This window comes from Lathamus discolor, chromosome 1 (assembly GCF_037157495.1).
Source record: "Lathamus discolor isolate bLatDis1 chromosome 1, bLatDis1.hap1, whole genome shotgun sequence".
NCBI classification, from domain to species: domain Eukaryota; kingdom Metazoa; phylum Chordata; class Aves; order Psittaciformes; family Psittacidae; genus Lathamus; species Lathamus discolor.
The window spans coordinates 111,199,920-111,213,076 of NC_088884.1; the positions used below are offsets into that span (position 1 = coordinate 111,199,920).

Genomic DNA, 13,157 nt, shown 5'->3' on the forward strand with positions numbered 1-13,157 from the left:
CTCCCAGTAAGAAAAGGTTAATGATCGATAACAAAGAAAATCTGTATTTTTCATCCTTTCCATTTTTTTTCCTTCTAGGAAAGCCATTAAAAAGAGATATCCTGAAGGTCAAAGCCAGCAGAAACTCATATAACAGATACTCTAAGCCAAGGCTTTTAGAAGTTTTGAGAAATATCCTCAACCTTTCAAAAACTTTATTGCTAAGAGAGTTATGTAAAAAGACCCCATTTACAAAAAGTAAAAAAACCCAACAACCTAGCTCTTTGTATTGTCAGTTGAGTGGTCTGAAAATAACTGTCCACAGTGTGTGGGGCAACCAAACTACTTCCCCTAAGAAACACCTTCACCTATAGTCCCTCAGCTAAGGGAATGCAGGGTTTGGGTTTTTTTTTTTTTTTTTTTTGTGCTAGGAATAGTTTCACTCCACACAAAGCCATCTTTAATTTTGTTTTTAAATCACACTGATAATAAGGTTTTTCTTTCTTGCGTAGCTCACCAGTTTGATGTATGTCATCTTTCTGATGCTGTATTAGACAAGAGTGAAAGAATAGTCAGTCTGGAGGTCTGTGCTCCCTCATTTAAACCATAATGTTTCACTGAGATTAACAGAAATTTTCTGCTCAAGTGCATTATTACCAAATAGTTTTTAACATGCATACCACTACCAGAGTGTTTATGGTTCAACAGAGACTCTACACCCATTCTTACCTTATTATTTTGCCTTTCAACTTTATAGGACTGTTGTCAGTTGCTGAAATTTGGCAAATGTCTGCTGCACCCCTGTCTTACCTTCCTGCTCTGACAGTTTTCTTACAGACCTGCTTAAGGAAGCAATGGAGAAGTTAGTTAGTTAAGAAAAAGGCACAGAAAATGGCAGCGGTAGGAATGGGGAGGGTGGACTTGAGAAAGCCAGCCAGAAGCTTAAAATGGTGGGAAGAAGGGGAAATCTACTTCAAAGTTTAATTATATGTTATTGCAAAAACTGTGGATGTTCATCTTATCCCTCCCAATAATGGAAGAAGGATCAATGTGTTCTGTCTGCTCCTGAGGTGCATCCCCACAGCACCAACCCAAAGAGAGGAGGCCTGACCAAGTGATTCTAGTCCCTCAAAAGCTGAAGTATTGAGTCTATATTTCCCTGGCAGTAGCATGCCTTTCACCTTGGTCCTCTGTGTATCCAACTCCCAGTAATTCCCAAGGCTTTGAAATTGCCACCAACCCAAAGACACAATTTTCAGACATCATTGCTATAGCTCACAGCCTGCCTATGCCTAGTGATCCCAGTTGAAGACTGTGGAGAAGGAAGGAAGAGACAAAAGCAGGAGACGGCTGTTTCATTGCAGAACTCCAGCTGGTCCCAGAGCTATTGTTTTGACCACCACTGATGGTACTGACCCTGATGGATATACAGCATTGGATGGAGTTCATTGCAAACTTGTTTATTCTGGCAGCTGCCTGTTTTTTTTGGAATTGCTTATTGTTATAGCTTGAGTGTCAATTACTTATTTACAAATGTCTGGTACCAATAAACTCTTTGTTTTTACAGTACCGGCTTGCAGCTTGATTTAGAAGTGGTTTGCTGCATGCCAGCTTCTTCAAGCAGAGGAAACAATCTTTTAGAGGAAATTAACACTTAAAGAAATCTAAAAAGCGTAGGCCTCTTTATTTCTTCCTCCCCCCCCCCCCCCCCCCGCCTTTTTTTTCCCCAGGAAAGACATATTTAGATAAAGAATAGGAAAAATAAAAAAAATCAACACGAAAAGGTCTCCTGACACAAATCTTAGTCTTTGAGTCCTTGGCAAAATTCATACTGTAATTCTTTACTGCTATTATCAAAGTTGGCCAAAGAAAGAGTAGTCAACAAATCAGAAATGCATACTTGTGTGGCTCCTATGGTCTGTATATCCCTGTTTTCTATCCCTTAGAGTATACTTTTTATTTCTAAGAGTATATTATTCATCAATATTCACACAATAACTTAAAAACTTTTTTTTAGAAATCTACAATTAATCAAAAATATCAATACTTTAGTACAGTTGTAAGCATAGGAATCATGGATATTATTTCTTAATGGCAGTAATTTTTAATGGAACCATTAGATTATACACATATGAATTACATATGAAGTAATGAATGACATGTTTCTGGAAGAAATTTGCCAGGAATTTTTGCATCCATTACACAAATGAATCCAATGACCACCCAAAGCTTTAGCAAAATCCACCTGCAAATTAGTTGGGCAATGTCTTTGTCTCACTACCTGAGCAGTGATGGATATTGTAGCAATGCTTCTTTAGAAAAATGGATGCTAAAAGAAAATCCTCATGTATATGTTCTCAAAGAACAGTTAATTTCTATTTCAAATCGCATTTAACTCTTCTATCGTGTTAAAATCTGAAAAGGGTGATAACCGCCTTTCCCCACAGAGCACACTTTTAACTGGAAATATTGTGTTAAGTTTGGTGAACTACTGGATTAAGTTAGTTATTAAAACATTTTAATTGCTTGAAAGCTCCTTTTCTCAGTGCTTTCTTCTAACTTGTCTGGAGATCAATGTTTACGAGACAAACAGTCTGCAAATCATACATGAGCTCCATTGGAAATTCATGAGGATGACTAACTGTGAAGCAAGAAGCTTTCTCTCTGCTACCACAGCATCCAGTGAGACCTCAGAATGTATTAAAACCTATGAATTTATCAGATTAACGTTTCTCTGCATCTCTAGATATTTACTTCTGGCATAGTCAGATGTTGAAACTCAAAAATACAATTCTCATAGATGTCTAGGTTGACAACAAATAGAATCTTACAATAGTAATTCCCATTGCAGAACCTGTTTTCATCAGGTTTGCAGCTCAAAACATATATTTCAAAAGGTTCAGAAGCTCTGAAGCAGAATCCAAAATTCTTTCTGTTTATTCAAGTACCAACTCTCAAACATTTTGAGGTTCACTAATCAAAAGTTCTTGCAGAAATGTGTGCTTATACAATTGCAGTTACATACTATATTGTGCAATGCACAGAATAAGTACATATTCAAAAAGTAGAAGATATCGAATGAAGTCATTTTCCTTCTTAAGTTTAATGCTGAACCCTAAAAGTCACCCATGACCGATTGCAATCATCTAACATTTGCAATTATTCAAACTAAAAATATGTTAGTGAGTGAGTACAACTTATGTGAATGCTTGAGTGGCAGCAAGGCTATAATATTGTTGTCAGAGTAAACATCGCACTGTTCTATGCCTTTCAGCATTTACAGTAATAGGATTTCACCCTGGGTGTGTTGTGGTAATTACTTACTGAAAATAATTGGTTGTAAAGAGGCAATTCCCAACATGGTTCCATAAATCTAGCTATACAATTTATATATTGACAGTGGTTATCACCACTGATGTCACAGCCTCCCTGAATAAATGAACAGGAAGTCACTCATATGAAAAAATCTTGTGTGGCATCCGAACATTTTAACAAAAGATGAAATTACTTAAATTGCATCTTACCTTTAATAAGGATCAACTGCCCTAGTGTTGTCTTCCGCATCTGAACAGAGGTTCACTCATACATGACAAAAGACGTATTTAACGAGCTCTTCACCTGTGTTATCAGAGTAATTTCACATGTCCTAAAAACAACACAGGAAATCAATTTTCATCCAAGAGTTCAAATCCAATTTTCTTTTTGGCTGTTAATCCACATTTCTGCCTTTAAAAAAATAGACTGTTAGAATTTGCAGACTGTTTCCACCTCTAACTGCCCAGTTGCAAAATTTCAATCAAAGCAGTTGCATGAAATGTAGAAGAAAGCAGAACTGAGTGGCTGTTTCTAATATCTACTGAGCAATAACCAATTGAGTAGACAAACTGTCAAGGAAATGTGAGGTGAACTTCACAGCAGCTTAAAAGAAAATTAAGAAAATTAAAATTCCTTTCTCTTTCAGTACAGTTTTCCCTAAAATATGTCTCTGAAACATAAACACTTGGAGAATAGAGAGCTTGATTTACCAGTGATCAAACAGGCAGAAGGTCCTATAGAAAGAAGTCAGCAGCAGCAGCTGAGGTGCAGCACTTCAGTAATGCTGTCAAATGGCCGTGTGTCACCATGCAGCACAGGTCACCTTTCCTGAAAAATAAAAGCAAAACCATAAAACACAAAACAAAACTGAAAACACTTCAAAGATCAACAGTAATAATATCACAGGGATGAATAAAACAGTTGCTGGAAAAGAATCACAGGGGAGAATATGAAGGATTGGTTCAGAGGTCAAGGGGTTTATCCATTGTATTAGAAATAAAACTACTGCGAAGATGGTCATGTGCTATGAAGTAATGAGAGGTTAAGAGAAGGCAACCTGATGCAAGAATCTAAAATTCTTCATATCAGAAAGAAACAGTAGGTCATCATAATACTCTGTGTGTAGTAAGCTACTGTACTTTACCCACTCTCTGTCTGAACCCCCATCACAGAAATGGCTTCCAGTTCTTGGGAGGGTAACATTGGCAATGGGAGGTGGATTGTAACTTTCCTCGTTCTGTTTGATACAAGGGTCAGAAAATCTGTTATTTCTAGAAACAGTAATTCTGAGTAACCCTGCGTACTTGAATAAATTTGTTATTTTTAATGCTTAAAAAATTTATAGCTACTTAATGAGGTATTTAGTGAAAGGGGAGACCTGGCACAGCATCTCTCCATTCCTGTGTCTCTGACACCCTGCCTGGTGATGCCCCCCCCCCCCCCCCCCATAAACTGCTCATTAAATTTTCAATCAGAGATTCCACTGTCATTAACCCTTTGTTTCTGGAAGAGACTACCTGTAAACAACCAGGACACCCACATACATCTTTGACAGCAGCTGAACTACAAGCATGGCCCTATAGTTTTGTTTTACCCATGTCCAGTTCCCTCTCCCCAGTCTGCAGCCACCTTGCTGTATCTGAAGTCTAAACTCTTCGGTGCTGGGACTGGCTTTTTGTTCTGAATTCATAAGCACTTAGCACAAGAACATCCTGGTTCACAACTAAATGTCTATCACCTTTACTATTTTTACTCTCACATATAATTGGAAATACAAACATCAGATGGGATTATTCTATTAATGATTCCTAAAGCAAAATGAAAACACAGCAACATCATGTCTCACACTACAGCAGTTTTCAACCTGTGGTCTGTGAAACCCCCATATTTGAAGAGCTTAAGCTAGAAAGCATGCCTATTGTTAGTAAGTTGGAAAAAAAAATAGAAGTTTGGAAATCAAAGAGGCTAGGAAAAAAACAAGAGTGAAAACCTCATACTCTGCATATAGATGAGCCTGTTAAAGGCTCTAGGAAATTATTACATCTTTTCAGCAAGAATGACTCAAGCTCGGGGTATGTGGGAAGATATGCACCCTGCAAATGCAAGCAAATGCAAATGCACGGATGGCAGCGCTCCGGTGTCTTCTCCCAGGAAAGCAGAACAGCTCTTTCTGTGGCTGTACGCTTCCACCTACAACAATACTTTAAAGTGTATCTTGCCACTACACTTGCTAATCGTGCTAACTGCAGAAACCTATTATCTGCTGTTCTCATCCCATGAAAAACATATACCTCTGCTGCACTGGGATTACAAATTGCTCCTAAAGCAATGTAGTGATTTAAACTCCATTTCCCAGATAGGCAAGGCAAACAAGAAGTAGATGGACCTTCCAGCTAATCTTTTTTTTTTTTTTAGTAAATGATGCGCGACAGTCATATGCTAAACTCATTTGTCAATCTCATATTTTTATCTATTGCCTAGAAAATGCAGCAACCTAACCCTGGACTGATGGAAGGGAGGCTTCAGGGCTGTAAATGAAAAACAGCCTGCCAGGGGGAGTGAGGACAGGTGCAGGCTTTGGCCAGCTAAGGAGGTAGAGGAGTTGATTGTGAGAAGGGTTTAGAGAGAACCACTAATTAGAAGAGCAGGGCACTTCGTCAAGCCTATTTTAAACCCATGATGTTACCCAAAGCACCCTGGTCCAGCTCCAGCCATGACTAAGGGGACTCCAGCTTGTCTTGATGATGTGATAGTAAAATGCTCTGCACACTTGGTGGTTGCTGGTCTTGAATCTATTCCCAGAGAAGTAGAGTTCCTAGCTTGGCTCTGCTTTATTCCAACTGGCAATCGTTATTTTGTTATAATGAGGCCCAAGGTGGGAATAAGCTGGAGAAGCCCATTCTTTGTTTTTTCCTGACAGGTATCTCTCTGTCAGCTTGAGCTGCACCATGCTGAGTAAGGTGACACAGTCCAATCACCACAGGGCCCATGAGGAGGGGTGTCCTTGGGAAAGGAAGAGGCTGTATGCACCTGTGGTTTTATAAGAAAAGGCCCCCAGAAGCACCGTGCGTCCCACATGGAAAGGCAGTGTGATTCATAGAAAGCAGTGTTGCCCTCAAGGTAGACATGATGGATAAACTGAATGGTGCAGTCCAGTAAAGCTGTTCATTTCTCCTGGTAGGAGAAAAGCAAACACCTGCTGAATGTAGAAGAGGTTATGAACATGTGTCTGTCTGCTCAAAGTGACAATTCTGGCACTGACAGACCTATATGTGATTCTGTGACTCTGCACAAGCCCATGGAGGTTGGGCACATCAGGCCCTGTTGACCAATGCCATTACACCTATTTAGCGCCCTGCACAGCAGGCTGATTCTTGTGGTTATTAAAAGCCATTCATTATCAGCTCAGGGAAATCAAATAAGTCAAAATGAGCTTTGTAATACAGGAACTCAGTACATTATATGAAATATAATGAGATCTAAAGTAAACACTATATAGCTTTTGACCATAAAATGCTGCCAGCCTTCAAAGAGGAAGGTTGGACATGGAAATGTATTTTGTACATGATTGTCCTGCGTTGTTTTTTTTCCTTAAGTAGAAAAACTTCCCTCCCTTCTTCTTCATGCTATCAGTCTTTCCTTTAGCCAACACCAAACCATTAAAACCAGAGGAGTCTCATCAAACTGCATCACTCCTTCCTCTGAAGGGGCAAGGTTTCTGCTCAGGGTAAGTTTCTTGGACCTTTTTCCCTGATATCACTTTACTTTTAGTGTTTTGAAAGTTGCTGTAACTCAGGACAGGGTTTTTTTCTGCAGTTGGTCGATTTCACAGTGGAAAGGGAAGAGGTGTTTAGACTCATGAACTGAGAAGGTCAATGCTGGGGTAGAAGGACCTTTCATGTATTTTCTCGGAATTCAGACTCCATCTGCCCAGCGGCTTTTGTTTACTGCTATTTACTGACTGAGTCTGGAGCTGTGGGACATATGCTGGACTCAGCTATGCTTGGGCTGTAACAAGAGACTGAGCTTTTAAATATTATCCTTTACCTAGTCCTGAATTAACACAACTTTCCCTTTTTAAAGGCATTTAGCAGAACACTACATATCAGAGGAGTGTGATGTCAATGACTTACAGCAAAGTTTATCTGAAAGCATTCTTTATGCTTTGCAGCCAAGCTAGAGGTCTATTAACTTCACCATCTTCAAAACAATCCTAAAAGCCCTAGAAATATACAGAGAGACAAAATATACAGTTAGCTCAACTCCTGAGGTAATTCACCCGGTTCTGAAGATAAAAAACATCATGTCACAATGAATATTTTTGAATTCTTTGATCAGCTGTGCTGTTATTATGTCTGTATGTATCATCCTTTCCACTGAAAAATCTAAAACCCGCTTTCCCTTTATAGTTGCTTCTATTAATGTGCTTCCTCAAAAACATAAAATAAATAAATGATAAGGACCATCCTTCTATATAATTTAAACAATTTTCAACTGTCTTTGAAAATTGTTGAACATTGACGTCATATTTCCAACAAAAATCAATACTTCTTCTTGTAGCAGTTGGTCCCTTAGAGCCCTTTTCATTGTTTTTCAAATGCATCTGAGCTAGGAAAACTAAGGACAAATTTCAAAAATCTGTGTTTAGTGACACAGATTGTGAAACAGTATTTTGGAATTGGTTCTGATTGGTGAAGGGAAGGACATCCACTGTAACATACTACATTATAGAATCATAGAATAGTTAGGGTTGGAAAGGACCTCAAGATCATCTAGTTCCAACCCCCCTGCCATGGACAGGGACACCTCACACTAAACCATCCCACACAAGGCTTCATCCAGCCTGGCCTTGAACACCGCCAGGGATGGAGCACTCGCAACCTCCCTGGGCAACCGATTCCAGTGTCTCACCACCCTAACAGGAAAGAATTTCCTCCTTATATCCAATTTAAACTTCCCCTGTTTAAGTTTGAACCCGTTACCCCTTGTCCTGTCACTACAGTCCCTGACAAAGAGTCCCTCCCCAGCATCCCTATAGGCCCCCTTCAGGTACTGGAAGGCTGCTATTAGGTCCCCACGCAGCCTTCTCTTCTCCAGGCTGAACAGCCCCATCTTCCTCAGCCTGCTTTTAGAATATACTAGACAATGCACAGGATGAAGAAAGATCTTTATACTTCTTAGCTGTTCTCAAGCAAGGCATGTTCTTACCCAGAATGTAAAAATACAGATCCAACAGTTTAATGTCCATATTTTGAACTTAATAAAAAAATCTTAAGCACTTAAATTAATTAAACCTTATATATCAAATGCCAAGGGCTAGATTTTTACTATATTTTTTCCTGTATGAGCAGTAAGTTGAGCAAATTTTCCTGCCTCTGAATGAGATCACATTCATATGGCTATAATGATTTAGCTGAATTTACAATTTACAATAAGCAAAACAAACAAACATAAATAAACAAACTTCCCATTATTTGTTTTGTGCGTGAAAAGTGCTTGGCAGATAGAAAACACGTAGTTTCAGTCCTGAAATGGAGAGGACTTTTGATTTGTCATTTGACTGAGATATCGAATCAGGACAATCAAGTGAGATTTTCAGAAACATTGACTTTTTAGTAATCTTCCTGTTTTTTGAGTTGAACTTTTCAACAATTTTCATTAACGAAATACTTCTTGTGACTTCTATAATTGTTACATTGGTCCTGCTATACTTGAGCCTGTCATATCATTAGCAGACATACTTTCAGAATTGCAATTTGAATGTAAATCCTAGTGACAAACTTCTAATACACTGGATATAAAAAGAGTACTTTTACTTTTGTAACACAAATCCTGCATACCACACTTCTGACTCAACTGCAAGATACTTTCTGTACACTTAAAAACCTTGAGCTTTCTCATTGAAGCTGGAAGAGCTTCTTAGGGGCTCAGTCTGGGGGAAAGGAAAGGGTGAGAATCCTGGCTGCTGCAGCCTGTTCTCCTGCCCCTCAGTGTGCCTTGCAAGGGGCTTGGACTACTCACTGTCAGAGGCAGTATATGTCCCACAGAGGTGACCTCCTCTGACTCAAACCATGTGAGCTTTGCAAAAGAAAATGCAAGGAAGCAGTACCAGGCACTGAAGCCAGCTGAGCAGCCACAGAAAAAGCTAAAGCAGGGACTGCTGATACTGAACATAGCGTCTCAATTCTGACTAGACTTAAACTGCCCTTGACAACAAGCTGCTTCATCCAAACTTGTTCCACACTCAGCTCAGTCCCTTCACCTCTGCTGTGCTCCACAGCTGCCCTTCTCATCTTCCTCTCCTCCCATATTGTTTCCCACAAATCTTCCCTTTTCCTTGACTTTCTAATCCCTGAATAATAGTCCTTTGCCAAAAGGGAAAATTAACGTGTCATTTATCACCATAACATTGACAGCTATGTACTACCCCTCTTCTCTTCCCATTTGATATATATAGTATCTATATCTATATTTTATATGTATATTTTATTTATATAGTATCTCTTCATGATAGGGAGATTGTCTCTTACTCTTTCATTTGTACAGTGTCCAGCAAACTCTGCCTGGCTTTGATTGGTCCCTCACAAATAACACAATCAGAGAAATGCCTGCAAGAAGAAAAGCAATGAAACCTCCTCTTCAGAGCTTTTCATGGTGACAAGACACTTTCTCAAGCTAAACTTCGACAGAAAGTACCATGGTCTCACCATGTAGAAAATTCATACCTTCAATTCAAGATGCTTCTATTTCTGATGTTTACTACCTTTTCTCTTTGATTTTCTCCTTACTACTCAGATTGTACAGCTACAATACTTGGTTTCTTATAAAGCTAAAAAGTAAAATGAAACCCAGACTTCCATTTGTCCCAAACTTCTGCATGTTGTTGCTCTATAGTATTTTTAAACAGAATAATCACACCAAGTCAAGATAGTCTTTGTAACATAATTATAACAACACCTCAGATGATCTCAGCTGTGCCAGGGATATGCTTATTGACACATACTTCTACTACAGAAGCTTAAAAACCACCTACTTCTCAAGATATGTTGGGCAAAGTCAAAGATCTCTAAAGAGCTACAGAGCTTTTGCCCCAAAGACGCCAGAGTTTGCTAGACTGTTGGAGAAATCTCTGGTTTATGTTCAGTTTACAAGTTAAAAAACAGAAAGATGCAAAATGAAAATTAAACAGTATGATAAGAGCACAGCATTCTGGAAACCTGGGAAACTTCCTTCAATAAAGCTATAAAACAAAAACACAGCATTGTTTGCCAGGTTTTGTAATGTTCTTACCCATTAGCTTTCTGAACAGGCACTTATAGCTTTTCAGGGCTTCCATTTGCACCAACCATAATTCTTCTTCATGGTCCTACGCAGCAATGACCAAGACGCCAAGATTGCAAGTCTCAGTGCAGATCCATTACTTGGCCATTGTGCCGTCCCTAAGCCATGACTGAAATGTGCAGCAAATCCTCTCATGCAAGACCCCTCCATCTGACTCCTCAGTCTTCTGGTTTCTTGACTTGCCCTTCCCTGAACCGTTTCTTTTACCGTCCTATGGACATCTCCCTTTGTTATTACCTGCCGTAGTCACAAGTCCTCTGAGTTTTGTGCTCTTGGCCAGGTTTCAAGTTTCAGCTCTTCCCTTGCTTTGCGCCCTCCGTGCACTAATTCAGGGGTTCCCTGGTGGGGCCTGGGATCTAGATGCCTGTTTAACTTCTGTTCTCAGCATTTCAAAAACATTAGTCAGGGCCTGGACTGTGGCCATCAGAAAATGAGTACTGTAAGGCAAACAGTAACTCCCATATTTTCTTCACCCCCTGCATCTGGAAGACAAATAATGAGTCCCACAGTGTATTGTTTATTCTCATCCCACATTAATTTTAGATATAATAATAAGCTAATAGCTGCTTCCTGGCTATTAGGTGGAGCACGACACATGAAGATGGGTACCCTGAGATGAGAGGAAGGCCTGTGCTTTCATACACACTTTGTGTTCTGAACTTTCTTTCCAATTAGCAAGACTGGTCATTGTTACTCCAATGGGTTACCTGTGATAGTCTGTATTACCTGTAAGACACTTATTTGACACAGACCAACCTCTTGTCAGTGCAAACTTCTGAGTAAAACCCCATTAAATCCCCAGGTGATCATACCTCCAGGTGCGTTGCTGTAAATACACATCTATGCTCTTAAGTAGCCCAGATGTTAAACTCATCTGCAAGGACTGTCCCTTCAACTCATCAGTTAACTTATTCAGGTTCCCAACTTTTTCATTTTAGATAATGTCAGGTTGTTTCTCCCTTGGGTAAGATAATACTTCATTACTAACTCCCAATTTGTGGGAAGGACAGAAGACAACATGAGCTTGCAGAAAATAGAGACAGCCAGAGAAAACTTGAAGACAATTTGCAGCTCTCCTGTCCATCTCGGGCTTGAGACACTGGGGTCTATTGGTTTGCTTAAATTTTCTTTCAGCAACAGCTCTTTCCTAAGGTGTCCTTCGTATTCTCTGTTCATTGATCATATCGCTTCACTTTTGCACGTGCAAATCATAATGTTCTCCTTCATTTAACTTGTCTCTTCACTTCCTACTGTTGAATTTCATTGCAGATCTGCTTTTTGCTCTGTATTGAACTCACATTTAAACTATATAGATTGCATAAAATATACTACAATCTAATCAGCTATGTTAAACTCTAGACTGTTCAAACGCAATACATTTTAATAAATATCCAGCAAAGTTTTAAGGCTTCTTGTAATCATATGCATTTATCTAGCAAGCACATCTACCTTCTTTATCATAACCAACAATATCTTGTCCACAAGAAGTGCCAGTGAGACCTAATTTCATGTAATTTGAGTGTATTTCATCAATATAATACCAAATCAAGTTCTGGTACACATTACTGGTGATCTTCATCACGAAAGAGTGTAAACATGCAAAAATGGAAACAGATGGTTTTTTAATAACCATAATAGAGAAGACCAATTTATAGACTAGAAATATTTGTTTGCATGATCAACAGTGATGTTACAGATCATGTATTTTTTACCATATGTTACAAACACATGCCATCTTTCTTGATTTATGATGAAATAAGGATCTTACCCGAATAGGCTGAGACAAGACCAGTGAAGTAATTACGCTGAAGCAAGAAAGAGAAGATATCACACATCAAAGTGAAACCTGTGAAGGGAGGGCATGATGACAGTGTCTGCTTAGTCTTCATACACACAGACATTACATGGTCTGGTTCAGGAGTGGCCTTTTAAAGTTCTTTGACATGCTTCAGTTCACACCCAAGAACAACCTGAACTCCTTCTAGATGGCAATAATGTGGCATATACACTCGAATAGCTAATGGACAATCAGTCTATAGGAGCAAATTAGAGCTTATCCAGAGTAACTCTGTGCTGCCTAAAATGTGGCTGTAAGATCCTCAGCACTGTTTTATTCTACAAGTTCACTTCTACTGGATGCACTATTTACCATTGTGAAAAGACCGAGATGAGAGAAACCTACAAGGGAGTAAGACAACAGTTGGGTTAAAGAAAGTTACTGAAGAGGCACTGTTCATTTTCATGATTTCAAGTACAAATATATATCCATAAAGGAAACACAATTTTTCATTAAGTCAAGGAATGTATTGGCATGCACTTAAATATGATACAGATGTACAGTAATTTTGGTGAATGAAATATGAATACCAAATTTTCTGACCTAAAGCTTGCAAGTAGCAACTCAGAGCTATGTATTAATTTTAGGTTATCCATGAAAAAGATACTTTTTTTTTTTTTAGTTGTTTCCCTACTTTGTCTTCAATGTTATTGTCTTTGTCATCCACTTGAAAAGAAAAACAAAA

The 13,157-nt window shown here is 38.9% G+C and overlaps 1 long non-coding RNA gene across 1 annotated transcript; it reads right to left on the bottom strand.

Moving 5' to 3' along the window:
* Positions 1-427: 427 nt before the first annotated feature.
* On the bottom strand, positions 428-12,478 carry LOC136019944 (uncharacterized). Its single transcript, XR_010615130.1, has 5 exons — positions 12,404-12,478; positions 4,005-4,122; positions 3,504-3,625; positions 709-818; positions 428-524 (listed from the first exon to the last, which is right to left on the bottom strand). It is a non-coding gene; the product is annotated as an uncharacterized LOC136019944 (long non-coding RNA).
* Between the last annotated feature and the right edge of the window lie 679 nt (positions 12,479-13,157).